At 45.3% G+C, this 22,263-nt stretch overlaps 1 protein-coding gene and 1 long non-coding RNA gene across 3 annotated transcripts in view; one reads left to right on the top strand and one right to left on the bottom strand.

Moving 5' to 3' along the window:
• The window catches only part of LOC103716857 (uncharacterized), a 28,645-nt gene extending 9,782 nt beyond the window's left edge, over positions 1-18,863 (top strand). The window contains exon 3 of one of the 2 annotated variants that reach the window (XR_016399904.1): positions 14,424-18,863. The gene's annotated coding sequence lies outside the window, so the exon portion shown is untranslated. The remainder of the gene's footprint in view (positions 1-14,423) is intronic. The other variant, XR_016399905.1, reaches the window with a different exon arrangement.
• On the bottom strand, positions 6,512-13,701 carry LOC149768111 (uncharacterized). Its single transcript, XR_016399906.1, has 2 exons — positions 12,724-13,701; positions 6,512-12,133 (listed from the first exon to the last, which is right to left on the bottom strand). It is a non-coding gene; the product is annotated as an uncharacterized LOC149768111 (long non-coding RNA).
• Positions 18,864-22,263: the final 3,400 nt, after the last annotated feature.

Here is a 22,263-nt window from a genome sequence, read left to right as displayed (position 1 = left end):
GGGGACTGAAAGGAGGGGGGATGTGATCCCGGATGGAGCGTCTGGCGCAGAGCTCAATCGGGAGGGGGGACTGAAAGGAGGGGGGATGTTCCGTCGGGGAGAACCTCCTTGTTGATCCCAGATGAAACGGCTAGTTGGCGAAAGTCGCGAGGGGCGCGCCTCCCGTTCCTCCAGCAGGGGTTTCCCAGCCACACGCCGGAGAGGAGGTCCACGATCCATGGCAACCTGAATACCTTCGGCTTGGCAGACTCCACCGCACCTGCACTTATATTTATAGCCAAACTGAGGCCCCCCGGTCGTTCCGATGCGGGTGGCTCCAATAAAGGCGGGCGCACCGAATCCGGAGCCGTTCCGGCTCTCGAGGCGTATCCTCCCACGATCTCCTAAGCGTCGTTCTCCTTAATTGCATTCTTTGTGCAGGACACTCCGGGCGGCATGTATCCCTCGGTCCACGTATCTCTGCTCGCGCTCAGGCCGCATCCGCCTCGAAGAACGCGCGTATCGCGGCCGCTTAACTGACACTCCTTGCAAGCAGCAACTGGCGGTCCGATTTCTCAGGTAACGCTTCAATTAGCATTTAATGCCCTTCTGGTGTTCCCCAGGCGACGCTTGGAGAGGAGGAGAAACACGATCGTAGCTGGACACGGAGAAATCGCGTCGAGTGGCAAGCGACAGGCGCGTGGCCAACGAGCGAAATTTCCCGAGGCTCGGCCCTCGGATGCCAGGCTAACCCGATGACCATCCCGGGAGCAGACTAGCCTGAAGCCCCGACCGGTCGCCTCGGCTTGCGCCAGCCTTGGCCGACCAACGAGCGGAATTTTCCGAGGCTCGGCCCTCGGATGCCAGGCTAACCCGATGATCATCCCGGGAGCAGACTAGCCTGAAGCCCCGACCGGTCGCCTCGGCTTGCGCCAGCCTTGGCCGACCAACGAGCGGAATTTCCCTGAGGCCTAACAACCCTCAGATGCCAGGCTAACCCGATGACCATCCCGGGAGCAGACTAGCCTGAAGCCCCGACCGGTCGCCTCGGCTTGCGCCAGCCTTGGCCGACCAACGAGCGGAATTTCTCGAGGCTCGGCCCTCGGATGCCAGGCTAACCCGATGACCATCCCGGGAGCAGACTAGCCTGAAGCCCCGACCGGTCGCCTCGGCTTGCGCCAGCCTTGGCCGACCAACGAGCGGAATTTCCCGAGGCTCGGCCCTCGGATGCCAGGCTAACCCGATGACCATCTCGGGAGCAGACTAGCCTGAAGCCCCGACCGGTCGCCTCGGCTTGCGCCAGCCTTGGCCGACCAACGAGCGGAATTTCCCGAGGCTCGGCCCTCGGATGCCAGGCTAACCCGATGATCATCCCGGGAGCAGACTAGCCTGAAGCCCCGACCGGTCGCCTCGGCTTGCGCCAGCCTTGGCCGACCAACGAGCGGAATTTCCCGAGGCTCGGCCCTCGGATGCCAGGCTAACCCGATGATCATCTCGGGAGCAGACTAGCCTGAAGCCCCGACCGGTCGCCTCGGCTTGCGCCAGCCTTGGCCGACCAACGAGCGGAATTTCCCGAGGCTCGGCCCTCGGATGCCAGGCTAACCCGATGATCATCCCGGGAGCAGACTAGCCTGAAGCTCCGACCGGTCGCCTCGGCTTGCGCCAGCCTTGGCCGACCAACGAGCGGAATTTCCTGAGGCCTAACCCTCGGATGCTTGGCTTAGCGCCGGAAGAATTTTCTGAGGCCTAACCCTCGGATGCCAGGCCTAGCGCGGGACGAATTTCCTGAGGCCTAACCCTCGGATGCCTGGTTTAGCGCCGGAAGAATTTCCTGAGGCCTAACCCTCGGATGCCTGGCCTAGCGCCGGACGAATTTCCTGAGGCCTAACCCTCAGATGCCTGGCTTAGCGCCGGAAGAATTTCCTGAAGCCTAACCCTCGGATGCCTGGCTTAGCGCCGGAAGAATTTTCTGAGGCCTAACCCTCGGATGCCTGGCCTAGCGCCGGACGAATTTCCTGAGGCCTAACCCTCGGATGCCTGGCTTAGCGCCGGAAGAATTTCCTGAGGCCTAACCCTCGGATGCCTGGCTTAGCGCCGGAAGAATTTCCTGAGGCCTAACCCTCGGATGCCTGGCTTAGCGCCGGAAGAATTTCCTGAGGCCTAACCCTCGGATGCCTGGCTTAGCGCCGGAAGAATCTCCTGGGGCCTAACCCTCGGATGCCTGGCCTAGCGCCGGAAGAATTTTCTGAGGCCTAACCCTCGGATGCCTGGCCTAGCGCCGGACGAATTTCCTGAGGCCTAACCCTCGGATGCCTGGCCTAGCGTCGGAAGAATTTCCTGAGGCCTAACCCTCGGATGCCTGGCCTAGCGCCGGACGAATTTTCTGAGGCCTAACCCTCGGATGCCTGGCCTAGCGCCGGAAGAATTTCCTGAGGCCTAACCCTCGGATGCCTGGGTTAGCGCCGGAAGAATTTCCTGAGGCCTAACCCTCGGATGCCTGGCCTAGCGCCGGACGAATTTCCTGAGGCCTAACCCTCGGATGCCTGGCTTAGCGTCGGAAGAATTTCCTGAGGCCTAACCCTCGGATGCCTGGCTTAGCGCCGGAAGAATTTCCTGAGGCCTAACCCTCGGATGCCTGGGTTAGCGCCGGAAGAATCTCCTGGGGCCTAACCCTCGGATGCCTGGCTTAGCGCCGGAAGAATTTCCTGAGGCCTAACCCTCGGATGCCTGGCCTAGCGCCGGAAGAACTTCGAGAGTCAGGAGTCGGCGAGACGCTACCAAGAGTTAAAAAGAGGAAGGACGAAAGTGAAATGAAGAAACACTCTGTTTGTATTAACTTTCATTGCTTCAGGGCCGAGACCCATACAACATGGCAAAACGCCAACATACAAAGAAAAGATCAAAGAAAAGTACAGAGGGTCAGCTTGGAGGAGCCCCTGGGTCGGGAACGTCGGGCACGTCCGCAAGGGGTAGGGAGGCGGCAGGAGAATCAGCAGGCAATGGCGCCAGAGGGGAGTCGAGGAGGGAGACCCCACTCAGGTCAATCCCGGGGTATTTAGCCGACACCCTTGCCAAGCCTTCATCGAAGCCTAAGACAAAGGAGTCGGACCCCGCGTCCGACATGTCACGGACGAACTCGTCGGACTGACGATAAGCCTGTACCGCCTCCGACATGTCACGGGTGAATTCGGCGGACTGACGATAGGCCTGTACCGCCAGACGTCCGATTTCCGCGCTCTTTTCGGCCAGTGCTGCCTCTGCTCGCTCCGTAATCTGAGCCTTTGCCTCCATGACCTTCGCCACAATCCGGTCGTCCGCCTCGGAGGAGACCCTCAGCAGATCAGCCCGAGCCTCCTTGTGCTTCGCCTCGGCAGCAATGCGAGCAGCCTCAGCCTCTTCCAGGCGCGAACGAAGCTCCTGGTCGCTCGCGCGGGACCCCTCCAAGGCCGACTCCAATTCGCCCAGCTTGGCTTCAAGAGACCGGGTTCGGTTGCGGGCGTTGTTGGCTGACTGCTGGGCCTTCTCCCACCTCTCCCGGAAGTCGGCAGCCTTCCGGGACTGCTTTTTGGCCCGCTCCTCCGCCTTCCTGATCTCGCCCTCGAGACTCGAGGCGACCTTGAGTTGCTCTTGAGTCTCCAACAGTTGCCTCTCGAGGGCAGCGAAGCCGAGTACCCGCTCTTCAGCCACCTGGAGCCTCGTCTCGAGGTCCCCGGTCGTCCTCCCCGCCGTAGCTTGGCCTCCCTCCTCTACAGCCTTCAGTTGGCTCTCGGCCCTCGCCAGAAGCCTCGCCTGTTCCTCGTGGCTCTCCTCCAGACGGATCATGTACTGGGCGAGCTAAGAAACAGAAAAAATGAGGGCGTCAGGCGGGGATCATCAATAGAGCCTATAAATGACGAAAGCGACCAAAAGGACACTCACCGACATGAGACAAACGCAGCTGGCAGCTCCGACGTCAGGGATCCCCATCTGCCGGACCCGCCTACGGTCGCTCTCCAGCAGCACCGTCTCGATGAGGTTTCGGGCGCCGGCGAAAGTGAAGGCTGACCCAGACTTCGCCCCGGAGCCGGACGGTGGTTCTGCAGCCTTACCCTTACCCATCGCTTGGGGAAGAGCCATGCTGACCGTGCTCGGGGCGGGGGCCGCTCCAGGAATCGATAGGGTCCCGCTCGGCCGGGGCCTCGGCGCGCCCCTCCTCGTATCGTCCGAAGCCGACCGAGTCGAAGGCCGGGCTGGGGACCGATCACGTCCGACCCGGCCGTCTCGGGCGCGCCCGGGTGACACCTCCGGAGAAGCAGTAGTCTCATCACCAGAGGGCTGATGCGGTGTCAATTGTCGGTTTGAGCCCGCAGCGTCCCCCTGATCGTTGGGCCCTGAGCCGTCTGTCGGCATCGGAGTCGCCTGCTGGCGGGACTTCTTCGTCGGGGGGACCCCGCTCGGAGGAGTCCGTTTCTTCTTCCGGACCGCTTCCAGTAGGGACACCCTACTGACAGCCTTTGCCTTGTCCGACCGCATGACGTCGTCGATTTCTGCAAAAAGGACGGGGTGGTTAGAAACTGAGAAACTGATGGAAGGAAGAAACGGAAGAGGAGAAAAGAGCTGAAAAAGAAGAAGCGGTGGCAGGCTCACGGTCGACGGGCATCGAGCTCAGACCGACGTTCACCAAAGTATCCTCGGAAATAAGGCGAGCCACCGGGGGGAGCCGGCCCTCGGCGACCAACCCCTTCAAGACGGCGACGCCATTGGATTCCTCCCTCGACAACCTCGATAGGCCAATCGGGGACTTCATCGGCGTCTCCCAGGTTGCCCCGATTCCCCAAGAGGGATCTACGTCGATGAAGAAGAAACGCTCCTTCCAGCCATGAATGGAGGAAGGAGCCTCCTTGACGAGGCCGCACCCTCGCCGCGCCGCAAAGCACCACCACCCTCTGTCCTGGGGGTGGCCGTTCAGGCCGTAGCATTCCCAAAAGACATTCAGGGTGGCGGGGACCTCGTGCATGCGGCAAAGAACCTGGAAGGCCGTCAGGGCGCGCCATGAGTTCGGCACCAGTTGCGTCGGCGCCACTCTTAAACCCCGAAGCACCTGCACGACTAAGTCCGAGGGGGGAAAGCGGAACCCGGCCTGGAGGATGCCCTCATTGATGGCGACCTTCCCTGGAGGAGGATGGGACATCCTCTCCTCAGGCCCCGGGAGCGTAACGTTGCAGGCTTCGGGAAGGTGGTACCGAGCCACGAACCTATCTAAGTCTTCGGAGGCCAGCTCCGACTGAATGCGGTCCGCTCTTACTTCGTCCATACCTAATGGCCAGTGAATCTACGGTCAGGACGGGGTCAAGAAGGGGGAAAGGACCGGAACGACTGGAGTACACTAATACGGAAGGAGAAAGTATGGGAGCCCTAAATTGAAGAATGGGGCAACTCACCGGAAGGGAAGGAAGAACGGCTCCGAGAGCGTCAAAGGAGGAGCGAGCTGTCACGACCCCCGCCCCGTTCCCGGCGGGCCGCCGCGACGGTCCTAGGGTGCGGGTAGGCATAAGGCCACCAGCCACCACGTAGAACCCTATTACCTATCAATCATTAATAAATTCTGAAAATTTTGGCATGATGCATGCACAAAATGATCACCTTTCCTATGGTGACCTGTCAGGATTATCTCATTACATACAACAACGCTACCTGTCAGAGCAGCAATCACATAACCTGTCACATAACGAACCTGGACAATATATATCAATACATAATCTCAGGCATATAACTCAACTGTATAAAAATCTGGTTCCCATTCCATCCATGGTCAAACCCATATCCACAACAGGATCTATGACTGCAACTATACACTAAATACAACAGAAGGTTTATAATACACCAAAAGGGTATAAACCTCTATCTACATTATACTATACTATACTATGGAGCGGCACAGCTAGCAGGCAACCACTAATCCTGCTCCTCTCTATACAATACCTGCCCTGCAATCAAAAATATCAAACTGGGGAGTGAGTATATAAATACTCAGTGAGTGGAGTAGAGAGTACTATGCACATGAGACAGAATATAATCATGGCTCGAGATGAAATCTCAAGATCAATAACAAGATGAACATGATCTCAACATAGAGAATATGGAGTAAATCATCAATATCACCACAATCAATATCAACTCATCTGAAGCATATATGGAATAATCAAGTAAACATATATGCTACTCATGAATATGCTCAACAGATCATAATGCTGGAACATACAAATCAGGTGTCAATATGCTGAAATCATCACTAGACAGCTATCGGGAGGTGGGTTTTACGCCCCAGGCGAACCAGCAACAACTCCCTACTGCCATATGCATATATCGAATATGACACCACACCAATATGTAAATCATCACTAGACAGCTGTCGGGAGGTGGGTTTTACGCCCCAGGCGAACCAGCAACAACTCCCCACTGTCACATGCATATGCAGGATAAGACACCATATCGATAATGTAAATGCTAGACAGCTATCGGGAGGTGGGTTTTACGCCCCAGGCGAACCAGCAACAACTCCCCACTGTCACATGCATATGCAGGATAAAATACCACACGGATCATGTAAATGCTGGCCAGTATCCAGAACAGAAATCCATCTCACATCTACATACTAAACGGCACCTCGCGGGAATTCTACATCCGCGGAAAGCCATACTGCACCTCGCGGGGTCTTACTATGCCCGGCGGCAAGCAGAATATAAGTCGTAGGACCGGCCGATCCTACGCCTAGGGCCGTGTCCCCCCCTAGGAAGGGACTGGGCTCCGCCCACCCAGAAGGCTACTATGTGCACAAAGGCCGATGTTCAACCCCATCGACTATAGGTGTCCTGCAGATACTGCCAAGCCATGCATAAATGCCATAATGCACCCTCCCAATACTCTACTAAAAAGGAGTATAATCAAGATTACCACTCACTCGATCATGACCCAATCATAAACTAACATCAGGGTTAGGAGTGAGGGTCAAGGAAGTGCAATACAACTCAATATACCACTAAGAAGGCTCTACAAATCTTTGAAATGGAGGAAATGAAATCAATTTACAAAAGAAGTTATTTCACAATTTGGAACCAATTTAATTACTCATAAAAGAGTATAATCAAGCTACGACTCACAAGTCTTTAAAATAGAGGAAATGAAATCAATTTACAAAAGAAATCATTTCACAATTCGGAATCAATTTGATTACTCATCAACCCCTCGTAATTCCTCTCAATGTTCCCTCAAATGCATGTACAGAATAATCAAGCATAGAGAATCAAGATTATAGAGGAATCTACTACAACAATTAATCAATAAGCTCAGGTGGAATCAAGTCACACTTGGCAACATTCATGAAAATGAATAAGGAATGTGCTCATGGTGCAAAGTACAAGCTCCCACTCACCTGTCAATCCGGCACGGCCTCGATACGCCTCTAGAATTCTACAGCAGGCAGTGGGGAACTTCTTCCTCTCGTTCCCTAGCTTCTTGCCCAACTGTGACATGCATTTACCATACATTTAGTCTTGTATCAAGGTCATAATCTACGTGCCAATTATAATATAGGGAACTTTAATTGATTCAACTCCCCCGTTCCCTAAATCTTTTCTTTTCTTTCTCTTTTTCTTTTTCATTAATTAACTCACCATTTATGTGTATTAGGGACTCCTTTGCATGAGTACAAGGTCCCTTTTAGCTTGATCTAGGCTTAATACTCTATTATAACATGAAATCCCTTATTTTCCACTCGGATGAACAGTAACCCGGACTGACAGTGAGTTACTTTATCCTGGTTTTGATCCACTTTCCAAACTCCAAATTTGATGAAATTTTTACCTAACATTCTACACTCATAGGGGATTCCAAAGAGGTAACATGCATTGCTATCGGAGGTTGTTTGACCCTCTAAATAATTTGCCGAAGTTGGGACTTCGACACAGTTTTTTCGTAGTGCCGGAAAAATTTGTCAAAATCCGATTCTTCCTCTTTTAACCGCCTCTACAACCCTTATCCGACCCCTCTAGACTATATCCACCCTTTGTATAGCCTAATGTCATCAAAAAACTAGATAGGGACGGATATTTACCTTTTTCTTTTTGGAAATCGAGGTCCTTGCGTAGAGGAGAAGGAGATCTACATTTTTCCCTTCAGCTGGAAGTGCACCCGGAATTCCTTTCCCTTTCTTTTTCTTCTTCTTCTTCCTCTTCCTTTCTTCCTTTCCTCCTTTCCTTTCCTCTTCTTCTTTTTCTTCCTCTCTGTCGCCTGAGAACCCCTCCCTTTCTTCTCTCCGCTTCATTCCCGTGAGCCACCAACCACCCCATTTAAATCACATCAAAGCACTATTCACCTTTGTTTAATATTATTAAATTCCCATTTTACCCCTAACACTTCAACATATCTACAACTATGCCATTATCTTTTGATTCCTTCCAATTTTACCCCTTATATCAATTTTAAAGGACTATTCTATCCCTTTTTATATAAAAAAAAATATTTTGGGGTTATTACATCCTCCCCCCCTATATAAAATTCGTCCTCGAATTTAAAAGAGTAAATTACCTGTCATAGCTGCATTCGATGTCTGTGCCTCCTGTGGATTTACCGTGAACACCCTTCCTTGCCCTCTGCCTACTGGAGCTGACAGTTGAGATGGTCCAGCACTCTGCTGTGATGTTTGTGCTTGACCTCTACCTCTGCCTACAGGCTCCCTACTACTAGGCCTGTCCAACTGCACAGAAGGATAGGATGCCAAAGGCACAAACTGCTGGGTGGCGCCCTGCGGGCATTCTCTGACAAAATGACCCGGCTGTCCACATCTGTAGCACACTCCCTGACCCATTCTGCATCTGCCAGGGTGCTGCTTCCCACATATGCCACATACTGGCCATGATTGGAACTTAGATTCCGTTCTGGCCATAGTGACCGGAGGACGAGGTATTGATGGCAGAAAAGTATCTTGTGATTGACCTCTTTTCCTCCATTTCCTCTGCAGGTGGAGCTGAGCGTACAGACTACTCCGTCGGGCCCTCCGAGAGATCTACTCCCTCAGATCTATCTCTACTGCTTTGCCCTTTCCCCATACTCATTTTTCTCTGTTCTCTTTCAGCTCTTTTCTCTTTGTTTCTGGTCTCCCACTGTTTTGCTTTATCAATTAGCCTAGACAAGGTGGGGACCTCTACTGCTAGTACTGCATTATAAAGCGGAGAAATCAGACCTCGTCTGAACCTTTCTATCCTGGCAGCTTCAGTGGGGATGATGTAAGGAGCATACTTCCCCAATCTAGTGAACTCACGAGCGTACTCAGATACGCTCATTCCGGGCATCTGCTTCAGTCTCTCAAACTGAAGAGCCCAATTCTACCCCTCAGCCGGAGACAAAAACTCATCCATCACTGCTTGCCTGAACTCTTCCCAGGTTGGAGGATTCCTATTGTACAATCTGTCCTCCACTTGTCTCTGGTACCAGTCCCAGGCATCTTCCTTCATTGTAAGCCCTACAAGTTCTATAGCTCTTGCATCAGAACAGGGCAGTCTCCGTATCATCTTTTCAGTCTCCTCCAGGAATCTCTGAGGATCTTCACCTTCTTCCCCCTTAAACTCTGGGGTTCTGAGCCTCAGAAATTCCTATACAGTAATCCCCTCATTATCTAGAGCCCGTCTGGCCAAACTTCCTGGCACAGGTACAGAAGGTGGGATGGATACTACTGACGGGGCAGGAGATTTCCCCCGAGCAATCTGCTCCCTCAGAGCCTGATTCTCCGCCAGTAACTGTTCCATCAATGCATCTCTACTTCCTACCTCTCCTTGATCATCAACCCTCCGTCTATCAGCAGGAGGAGATTTTTCTATTTGGGGCTCGACATGTGCAGAACCCGCATCCAATGCTATATCTGGCTCCATTTTCCTTGGAAGTATTCTTTATATCTCTCTAAAAAAGTCAAAAAGAGAGGACGGTCGCTGCACACTGAGTCATGATATATTTTACTGAGTTGTAAATGACTCATAAAATAACATACAGAAAAATTCTATGCTCCATAGTATAATCCTATACTTAATCCTGACTCATCCTATTGCTCTGACAGGACTCTTCTTAACCTTTGCTCTGATACCACCTCTGTCACGACCCCCGCCCCGTTCCCGGCGGGCCGCCGCGACGGTCCTAGGGTGCGGGTAGGCATAAGGCCACCAGCCACCACGTAGAACCCTATTACCTATCAATCATTAATAAATTCTGAAAATTTTGGCATGATGCATGCACAAAATGATCACCTTTCCTATGGTGACCTGTCAGGATTATCTCATTACATACAACAACGCTACCTGTCAGAGCAGCAATCACATAACCTGTCACATAACGAACCTGGACAATATATATCAATACATAATCTCAGGCATATAACTCAACTGTATAAAAATCTGGTTCCCATTCCATCCATGGTCAAACCCATATCCACAACAGGATCTATGACTGTAACTATACACTAAATACAACAGAAGGTTTATAATACACCAAAAGGGTATAAACCTCTATCTACATTATACTATACTATACTATGGAGCGGCACAGCTAGCAGGCAACCACTAATCCTGCTCCTCTCTATACAATACCTGCCCTGCAATCAAAAATATCAAACTGGGGAGTGAGTATATAAATACTCAGTGAGTGGAGTAGAGAGTACTATGCACATGAGACAGAATATAATCATGGCTCGAGATGAAATCTCAAGATCAATAACAAGATGAACATGATCTCAACATAGAGAATATGGAGTAAATCATCAATATCACCACAATCAATATCAACTCATCTGAAGCATATATGGAATAATCAAGTAAACATATATGCTACTCATGAATATGCTCAACAGATCATAATGCTGGAACATACAAATCAGGTGTCAATATGCTGAAATCATCACTAGACAGCTATCGGGAGGTGGGTTTTACGCCCCAGGCGAACCAGCAACAACTCCCTACTGCCATATGCATATATCGAATATGACACCACACCAATATGTAAATCATCACTAGACAGCTGTCGGGAGGTGGGTTTTACGCCCCAGGCGAACCAGCAACAACTCCCCACTGTCACATGCATATGCAGGATAAGACACCATATCGATAATGTAAATGCTAGACAGCTATCGGGAGGTGGGTTTTACGCCCCAGGCGAACCAGCAACAACTCCCCACTGTCACATGCATATGCAGGATAAAATACCACACGGATCATGTAAATGCTGGCCAGTATCCAGAACAGAAATCCATCTCACATCTACATACTAAACGGCACCTCGCGGGAATTCTACATCCGCGGAAAGCCATACTGCACCTCGCGGGGTCTTACTATGCCCGGCGGCAAGCAGAATATAAGTCGTAGGACCGGCCGATCCTACGCCTAGGGCCGTGTCCCCCCCTAGGAAGGGACTGGGCTCCGCCCACCCAGAAGGCTACTATGTGCACAAAGGCCGATGTTCAACCCCATCGACTATAGGTGTCCTGCAGATACTGCCAAGCCATGCATAAATGCCATAATGCACCCTCCCAATACTCTACTAAAAAGGAGTATAATCAAGATTACCACTCACTCGATCATGACCCAATCATAAACTAACATCAGGGTTAGGAGTGAGGGTCAAGGAAGTGCAATATAACTCAATATACCACTAAGAAGGCTCTACAAATCTTTGAAATGGAGGAAATGAAATCAATTTACAAAAGAAGTTATTTCACAATTTGGAACCAATTTAATTACTCATAAAAGAGTATAATCAAGCTACGACTCACAAGTTTTTAAAATAGAGGAAATGAAATCAATTTACAAAAGAAATCATTTCACAATTCGGAATCAATTTGATTACTCATCAACCCCTCGTAATTCCTCTCAATGTTCCCTCAAATGCATGTACAGAATAATCAAGCATAGAGAATCAAGATTATAGAGGAATCTACTACAACAATTAATCAATAAGCTCAGGTGGAATCAAGTCACACTTGGCAACATTCATGAAAATGAATAAGGAATGTGCTCATGGTGCAAAGTACAAGCTCCCACTCACCTGTCAATCCGGCACGGCCTCGATACGCCTCTAGAATTCTACAGCAGGCAGTGGGGAACTTCTTCCTCTCGTTCCCTAGCTTCTTGCCCAACTGTGACATGCATTTACCATACATTTAGTCTTGTATCAAGGTCATAATCTACGTGCCAATTATAATATAGGGAACTTTAATTGATTCAACTCCCCCGTTCCCTAAATCTTTTCTTTTCTTTCTCTTTTTCTTTTTCATTAATTAACTCACCATTTATGTGTATTAGGGACTCCTTTGCATGAGTACAAGGTCCCTTTTAGCTTGATCTAGGCTTAATACTCTATTATAACATGAAATCCCTTATTTTCCACTCGAATGAACAGTAACCCGGACTGACAGTGAGTTACTTTATCCTGGTTTTGATCCACTTTTCAAACTCCAAATTTGATGAAATTTTTACCTAACATTCTACACTCATAGGGGATTCCAAAGAGGTAACATGCATTGCTATCGGAGGTTGTTTGACCCTCTAAATAATTTGCCGAAGTTGGGACTTCGACACAGTTTTTCCGTAGTGCCGGAAAAATTTGTCAAAATCCGATTCTTCCTCTTTTAACCGCCTCTACAACCCTTATCCGACCCCTCTAGACTATATCCACCCTTTGTATAGCCTAATGTCATCAAAAAACTAGATAGGGACGGATATTTACCTTTTTCTTTTTGGAAATCGAGGTCCTTGCGTAGAGGAGAAGGAGATCTACATTTTTCCCTTCAGCTGGAAGTGCACCCGGGATTCCTTTCCCTTTCTTTTTCTTCTTCTTCTTCCTCTTCCTTTCTTCCTTTCCTCCTTTCCTTTCCTCTTCTTCTTTTTCTTCCTCTCTGTCGCCTGAGAACCCCTCCCTTTCTTCTCTCCGCTTCATTCCCGTGAGCCACCAACCACCCCATTTAAATCACATCAAAGCACTATTCACCTTTGTTTAATATTATTAAATTCCCATTTTACCCCTAACACTTCAACATATCTACAACTATGCCATTATCTTTTGATTCCTTCCAATTTTACCCCTTATATCAATTTTAAAGGACTATTCTATCCCTTTTTATATAAAAAAAAATATTTTGGGGTTATTACACGAGCGAACAGTCCGACGGCAACGACAGCAGCACAAGGGAGAAACTCGGAAGATGCCTGTGAAGAGAAGAGCGGACGGGGGAGGGCCCCCGGTTAAATAGGTGGAAAGGCGGGTGACGCCTCGGTGACGCCAGAGGACGCCTGGCTGCCGAAGGATCGCTCGCGCCCCAAAGGCGAATCGACGCCATTAAGGAAGGATGTCCGCCGAAATCCGCAGACTGCCAGATCAGCGACAACCGCTATACGCCATAAAGGAGGCGGGGAGCTCGAAGCGCGCGCGCCTTTCCGAGGGATGGCGGCAATCTCGAAGCATCACTCCCTTCACCCGTTCCCCTCCTGGTTCCAGGCTCAGAAGTGGGGGGCTACTGTTACGGGGGAACTTAGCCGCCACACCCCACGTGACCGGCACGCGCACCCAGGAAGACTACGGCAGTCCCTTGATCCAGTAATCCGACCCCGAGTCGGATATCTTCGGCTCCGCAGCCTGACCCCGAGTCGGCTGCCCCTAGATCCAGCTGTCCGACCCCGAGTCGGATATCTTCGGCTTCGCAGCCCGACCCCGAGTCGGATATCTTCGGCTCCGCAGCCTGACCCCGAGTCGGCTGCCCCTAGATCCAGCTGTCCGACCCCGAGTCGGATATCTTCGGCTTCGCAGCCCGACCCCGAGTCGGCTGCCCCTTGATCCAGCAGTCCGACCCCGAGTCGGATGTCTTCGGCTTCGCAGCCCGACCCCGAGTCGGCTGCCCCTTGATCCAGCAGTCCGACCCCGAGTCGGTAATCTCTCGACAACGACAGGCTGTTCCCCTGAAGCACGCCGCGGCCCTCTGCTCCACTACTCCCTGCAACGGTCGTATCCGGCGCTGCTCCACGATCCCCTGTAACAGCCGTACAAAGCGGAGCTCCACTACGCCCTGTCATGGCCGTACCCAGCGCTGCCCCACGACGCCCTGTAACGGCCATGTCAGTGGCAGCTCCATCGTGCTACACGATGACCAACCCCCCAGAAGGACCCCCCAGCCTGGTATATATGCGGCTGGGGGGAGAAGGGGGGAGGTAAGAAAAAGTTTTCCAGAGCATTCTCTTACCTGCTACTGCTATCTCTCCTTCTCCTTCAATCCTTTCTGACTTGATCGTCGGAGGGCCCCCACTACCCCAGTGGTGGTGCGAGGCTTGCTTGCAGGTTTCCCGGTGGAAGGTGGAGCGCAACCAACCCAACTCCAAGGGAACTCCGTTCACACCGCTGTGCCAATCGTTCTCGATTTGGACCACCAGCAACAGGTAATATATAAGTGAAAGAACATACATGTTCCATAGATTGCTTTGTATGACTTTTAGTATTTTATAGAAGTTAATTTTCTTCCTTTTCCTTTTCTAGTGAGACATTCACGTCTATCTACTGTGTGATAGAGCGTACACATAAATGCTATTTATGCATTCTGAACTAATGTTTAATTCCTCTATAAATGTATAATGATAAGTACAGTTCTCCATCACGTCCGTCTTGTGATCCTTACAAATCATTTGTGATACCAGCCACCATTTGTTGATCATGATCATGGAATAAAATCATTAAATCCACTTGATATTCTTAAGGGTTAATTAGAGACCAAGCGATATGAATTTGATTTGGGTTAATGGTGGAGGTCCATTTCCAACCCTCTAATTACATATGTGACATCGTAAACTGGCAATCTAAGACCCCCTATTTAGAAACGAGGACAATGCTTGTTTTTCCATGCTTAGTCTACTGAACAGATTTTTGAGGTTAGAGTCATATTTCCTCTCCTAAAAGGTTGTAATTTATCATTGTTGAATTTGAATCTTAACAACCAATGATGCAACTGATAAATACTCATCCTAATCCAATCAAATCAAATCAAAACACTTTCGATCTCCCTTTGCTTTATACTTATAATTAGCATGCACCTTTTTTTTCTTTTATCTTGTTTATTTCTTTGGAGCATTTGACCATGCTTTGTTGTTGATTTAAGTTTTTTTTTCCGCATTTGGAGGTTATTTATGGTCATTTTAAGCCTTCCAGTCATTTGGTGTATGAGGATATCATTTTAAGCTGCTGTCATTTGGTCATTTATGGTCATTTTTTTCCTTTTATCTTGTTTATTTCTTTGGTGTTTGTTTGACATCATTTTACATGAGATATCATTTGTTTTTTTATTCTTATTCTTTGTTAATTGTTGAATACCATAGCTTAGCAAGAAATCCACAACCATTGCTTCTTCACCTTCTCTCTCTCTCTCAACTCTTCCACGGTCCCATTCTTTCCACACACCCAGACCTTCCTCTGTTGTAGCGACCGATGGAACTATCTTTAATTGTATTACATTCAAGCTATACTTATCCATTGTCAATTTAACTTGATTGAAGAGCTTGAAGTTCTTTTACTATATTTCATCCATCTTAAGTCTTTCTCAATAGTCTCTTTCAGGTTTTCAACCCTTCTTATGGTTACCTTAGGCCACTCATCTTGTTCTACTTTGTTAGTTTGTAATAATTTCTTGGAGACATATGAATATTGCTTAGAGCAGAAACTTTTGACTGCTAATAACTTAGAACTGTCTGAAATATTGGCAGCTTGTTTTTTGTTTCCTATTATTTTCCAAATTAATGATTTTCTGTTCCTTGATTTAATTATTCTAGGAACTTGATTTTTTTTATCATTGATTTTATTTTTGACCTCTATTTCTACCTTGTGAAGATTATGTTTGTCTATCTTGCAGCTTGTTAAGACCCACTTATGTTCGGCTCCATTTTTGAATTATGACTTTTAATTTTGTGATATGAATGATCTTTCCTGCCCTACTTGTGATTGATTTCTTTCAATAAGTCATCGATTATCTTCATCTCGTAACTTTCCTAGAATTATTGTTGAAAATGCTTGTATTTCGTACTAATGTCAACTTATTTTTGGTAGATTACTTGTTTTTTTCTGGATTTACTTGTTATTGTCTTAATCTTTGTGTACAATGGCTTGCCTCAGTTGTTCCTTTCCAACCCCCACCCCCCACCCAATCAAATGCTTTGACATTTTTTAACATTTCCATCCATTAACTTATCCTATCCTAATTTCACCATTTGGGAGACATGAACTCATGCACTTCCATTGCCTTAGACTTCACATAAATTATGCACCATTTGAAAATTCTTCTCATGAATTTGCCTTTCTTGCCTTGTTTTCTCCATACCACTCAATGAACTTAATCGAAGAAAATCTTCCATGTTGAATTTTGCCTCTTTAAATTAGGTCAGAATTGTTTTCATTGTCTTTTCATTTATCATCATATCTAGCATGTTCTTGTTGTTTCTCCTTTTTTTTAACCGCTTTTGAAGTTTGTAATTATACTTCAATGCTGATTGATGCTTTTAGTTGGTTTGTTTGGATTTGTTTCCATTTGCAGAAAACTAATACTTTATTTAGTTTCTTACTTCATTAGGCTTATAAAAACTTCCTACATTTCCTCATGTGTATGTTGGAGCCAATTTTGTCATTAACATATTGCACATGTGATGATCTTTCCACTTTTAATATTAGTATTTTTAAAACATGTCATTGAGATTGATCCTTGAAAGCTGTCTCAGTGCCTCATTCTTGCCTACCTACACATGCAAGGTCCAGCATTCCCCTCTTGAAATAAATAAGTTTTTTTTTTTTTTTGCATTCTAATTTGTTAGATTTATGCACCATTCTTGTGCTTCATTTTTAGTTTTACCCACTTTATTATGATCTAGTTCTTTTTTTGGAAGAAGAGAGGGGAAAACCACTTATAGATGAAGCAAATTACAATTCGAAGCATCAACATAAACTAAGTAAATTAGGAGGAAAAGCATAGGTCCGAAAAGTAGGTTGTGAGAGAGAAATTTCTAGATTAGCAGTATAGTTCGCTAGTGTGGGATCACAATTATGCTCTTTTGGGGAGATAAGGGATGCACAAATGAGATGTTTAATTATGAGCCCATCAGATTCACACTATAGGGAAAAGCTTTGTTTACATGGGCGTTTACACCACGTCTAGATTGATAACCGTGATCCATAAACTGATTGATGGTCACTTGTGGATATTTAGAAAGGACATCTTGTGTGGGATAAAAGGATCTATATATAAAGCCTCTAACTGAGGATTAAGATACAGATTAGGTGCCAAGTCTTAGACCGAGAGCCTATGGTGCAGAACGAATAACAAGATATAGATTGGAGTGTGTTCCAAGGTGCTGCCAAGTATCAAAGTACAAACCAGAGTTTCAAGGTGCAGACTGAGAACCAAAGGACAAACTGGAGTACCAAGGGTGTTGGCGAGCACCAATACATAGACCTTGCATTAGGATGCTGATACCCAAGGAGATCATCAGAGTGCAGACTGAGATGGTGGAAACTATCAACGTAGGACAAGACACTTGACAGAGCGGAACCTAAGGGAAGCAGCTACACTATCTAGAACATGGAGAAGATGTGGGAGTATTACCTAGAATAACAGTAGTGGAAGAAATGGCAATTGCCATGTACAATTGTAATGGCCCACTTTTAGTATCTTTTCTAACAAAGATACTGGCCAGACTAAAGCACAGGCATGTCATTAGTTCGAACTGGAAAGGATAGAGTAGTAGTGGCGGGTTCTGTCGCAAGGCCGCAAACATCTTTCATTTCATTCAACTAGTAGTATATTGATTCTGGCCCTTCCCATGCTTCTCCCATAGGGTCGGGTAATATTTTTTGTATATATATATTCCATTTATAAACCAATCATGCATTTTAGATAGCGATACAGCACCCACCAGCAAAGGGTGGTCATGGCATACATAGCCAAGTCACCCTTTTTCTTCCATAGTAAAGAAGCTATTGAATAGCAACTTTCAGCCCGACTAACCAAGTTCCTTCTAAAAACTATAATTCAATACATAAAGAGTAAGCACTCCAGCCCATATTTCTATTGCCCATATAAAAGTGAGTTTATGGAGTATCTTGGTCAATCTTGCTGCTAAGTCAATCTGCAAAAAATCTTATTTTATTGATCAATCTAGATATAAGCCTGAATCTTTTTAGTACCTTTTGGAGACCAACTCTATATCCCATCTATACTTGATATCCTCCAACTGCAACCTTTAATCTCTATACATATTGTTTGTTCGTGATAGTAAATGCATGTCTCCTGAAAATAGAAACTCGATTTTACAAAGCTTAATGAACACATATCATCATGGTTCAGTAAACAGTATGATTCTTTAAAATTTTAAATAAAACATCAAAATTTTGATGTAATGAGTTGGTGGTTCATAGGCTTTAATAGGTGATAGAGCACATTATTTACATTCCTTTCAACTTTGTTCTTTCACCTTCATCTGTGCATTTATGAGAAGGAGTATACTGCTTTTTTTTTTGCGTTTAATCAACTGGCAATGATGGCGTGTGATGACATCTAAATCACATATCGCATATTTTGTATATGATGTTTTAGCAGCACCGAGTCAGATTGCTTTTACAGTCTTATGTTGGCTAAGTTGGGTTTTTATAGATGTGTTCAAATAATTTTGTTCTGGTTATCAACAGATTGATTGGAACAATTGTTTTATGATGATTGTCAAGAAGTTATTAAGAATCACATAAGTTAGGTCTGTGACGAGTTCAGACTGTCACCAATGTATTTTGGTCCAAAGACTGTAGTGTACTAGTACTTCTCCCCAGAGTAAATATTGGTTTATCATAAACAGAGCTGGCAAACAATTGTTTACATTATATTAGTTCAACCAAAAAATAAGTGGAATGGCAACATCTCTCTCTCTCTCTCTCTCTCTCTCTCTCTCTCTCTCTCTATCTATCTATCTATCTACGTGCGTGTGTTTCTCTCCCTCTCTCTTCTCCCATGTGTGTGCGCGCTTCTGTATGTCTCTCTCTGTTTGTGCAGTATAGCGCATAACAGCAAAGGTAATGTATCTGAGGTAAAAGGCTATTGTTGAAGCTTTCAGCCTTGTACAAAAAAAATTGCCTACATGCGAAAGCATATTTTTGTGTCGATAAAGATTCTTTCTATGGATTCATATTTTAGATAGCTTAGTATTTATTTGTCTGCCATGTAAATGCACTATGTTTGCAGCAATTATTCCTTTTATCCATTTTATCTATAAGATATTCGTTGCATGTCCGTTGTTGAAGGCAGAGCATTATGTTCTAAAATGTCATTTAAAAAGTTTATTTTTCTCTTCAGAGCAATTAATATCATTTGAAAGGTAATGCAAGTTTCTTTTTCGTAACCGTTAAATAAATTTAGTGTGCTCTAAAATGTATGTTTGTCTCATGCATTACTTTTGAAGAGTGGGTTACTAAACCATAATATTAGGTGATATCTGCGTTGACCGACAGCTAGGTCAATCACATGACTGCTTCCTTCTCAAAGGAAGGAAAATTCACTTCCTCTATAGTGGTTACAGTTATAGTTAAGAATAAAAAAAGTTGTAGCCAATGAATGTTTGAGAAACGACTTTGATTGAGGATATCTCCTAATTCGGAAAGAATTACGCAAAATAACTAAAAATAAAATAAATATAAATATTAAGATCTACCTATGATTTTATTTTTTCATAATTATTTTTAATGGCAATGTTTATTTTGGAAAATTTATGTCTTCTTATAATTCAAGAGAAATCCAACCCAAATTGTGTAAGCGTGAGCATCAATGATATAAAAATAGACTTTTCGTAACTCAATTTTATTATTTATTAATTAAAAAATAGGCCTAGACTTTACTTTTACTGATTTTTCTATTTTTTTAAATACGTTCTTTTTAGAGATTTGAGTTGAACAAGTTAAGAAAATTACCTTTTCCTCCTCGAATGGATCAAGTTATAGTTCCTAACTAGTCTATCTAGTATAAAACTTAGGAACTTCTCCATGCAATCTTGGTCATGGTTGATTCATTCTTTGAGAAGTTCTAATTACTCGCTATCATATTTAAATATTCTTCCTCTTTGTACACTTGCTGTCCACATATGAATCATGGGGTTCGCAATGTACATTTTCGGATTACTCGGGCTTGTAGAAATCCACACTTGTCACTTCATCAGACTTCTTAATGTCGAATAGTTAAAAAAGAAATGCTCATAGAAATATATGCTTATTCATAGGGAGGCCCCTCCATTCCTAAAATTATTAACTGAAAATTCATCTACTATTCGGAACATGGAAACTTTTGTGATGTGGCTTTATGATGGTTCGTTGTGGAATCTATTTGTTCTTTGGGCAACAAAAAGAAATTTGAATAATATGGAGAATCTTAATCTAATTTGCATCATGCTCCAACATTTGATAAGCAGTGCTAGTGTTAATTTTGGAGAACACGGAGGAATATCTGCATATTACGACCAACTCAAAGGTTGTTTATTGCTGAGCATTGATAAGTGTTTGAATGAATTGGAGTTCACTTCTGCTGGGATCAGAGCAAGGGGTTTAATCAAGCAATCCTTCTTTATGCTTGCTTGCTATCATTGAGGGCTTGTTTGGTATGGTGAAACTCCTCTTACGGTCACCTATATTTGGATAATCATCGGATGATTTAAGCTCTCTAAGCTCCTCACAAGTGCTGCATATCATTTTATATTTTTCTTGGGTGTGGTTGTAAATGTCTTAAAGCCATGGTTTGAAATTATTATGCTTTCGTTTAACATTGAAAACTATTATTTCTAGCAAAGAACTTCCTAAAAGATGAATATCGTTGCATTTATACAAACTGTTATTACTAATCAGGGGTTATATTGATGCATAATTGGTTATGATGATGATATAAAATCCAAAGTCTATCCTAGAAAATTAGGCTTGAGTTAGGCCAATCAACTTTTAGACATTTCGCCGGCAACAATGTGAGGCAAGGTTTTGAATAACGGTGTAATAACTATTATAATGATCGTTATAACAATTTCAGCCACCCCCTGTTGCCTTATGCATCTATAATAATGGGTGAAAAAATAATATTTGTTATAATACATTACTTATCGCTATGACAATATGCTATAACATAAATAATGGTTCTTATTTCCTCTTATACCATTGTTTAAATGAAATCATAGTTTTTAAATTTAAATTTTATACTAAATATTTTTTGAATAGTGATTGTGCTATCTGAAACACTATTTTTATATAAATAACAATGATTATGGCGATTGTGCAGGTGCACATGAGTATTGTTTTTTTTTTCTTCTAAAATATCTTTTTTAGAAGGTCCTGAATTTCTTTTTATTCTTGTTAAAATGAATTTTTTATACTTGTTGATTTGAGAGCCTTTGCTGCTATGCGCACACTTCAACAACATTAAAATCTCTCCTTCTATAGTAGTATGATTTCTTCACCTTTAAAGTATTTATTAAAATTATTATAAATTTTTTTTTAACTTCTTAATGTATCAATTTGATCAGGTTATTTTGGAAATTGGAAATTTTAAAGTTAAACTGCCGCATATAGTTTAAAGAAAAATGTTACGGTGATCCACGGCAGTTTCTATTATGCGAAACAACGCGTTAAGGTATACCAAATGCGATCCCTCGTCAGTCTACGGCCAAGGGCAGCCAACCGTACCACGGCCGACCGAATGGCTTTCGCTGCTGGACCCCGCAGCCGCCAGCATCCGTGTAATCTATCGTGAAAAGAGTAACCGAGACCATGGATACGTACCCCAAAGCATGGAATTGCCGAGCGCCATGAACCGTTCTCTTCGTATCGCAACGGTCACGAGAACGCAAGTGTTTCGTTAAAGCATCGCGAAAAGTCACGCGTACCTACGTGGTTCAGGTTGGTGCACTAACCGTACCATAAGCATGATAGTTACATCATTTACTGTATTGTCACACGGAGTATGGCGGATGTGATCGTTGAACTTCGTGGGACCAGTGTTTTAAGTGAAGGCTTTATGATATTATAACAGACCCTACCGAAAAATGTGATCGAACATTGTAAGAGATTGTTATTTGTCTCAAGAAAATCTTTAAAATTATTTACATTGAAATAATTATTCCTAAAATAATAAATATCAACAAAAAATGATGATGTTATATTTTTATTTAATTTTTATTGGATAAATATTATTTTGTGGATAATACAGGTATTTTTTGGAGGAAAATT

Source organism: Phoenix dactylifera, chromosome 3, assembly GCF_051530095.1.
Source record: "Phoenix dactylifera cultivar Ajwa chromosome 3, Ajwa_hap1_PhDact_Kaust_v1.1, whole genome shotgun sequence".
Lineage (NCBI taxonomy): Eukaryota > Viridiplantae > Streptophyta > Magnoliopsida > Arecales > Arecaceae > Phoenix > Phoenix dactylifera.
This window is presented reverse-complemented; position numbering and strand designations above follow the sequence as displayed.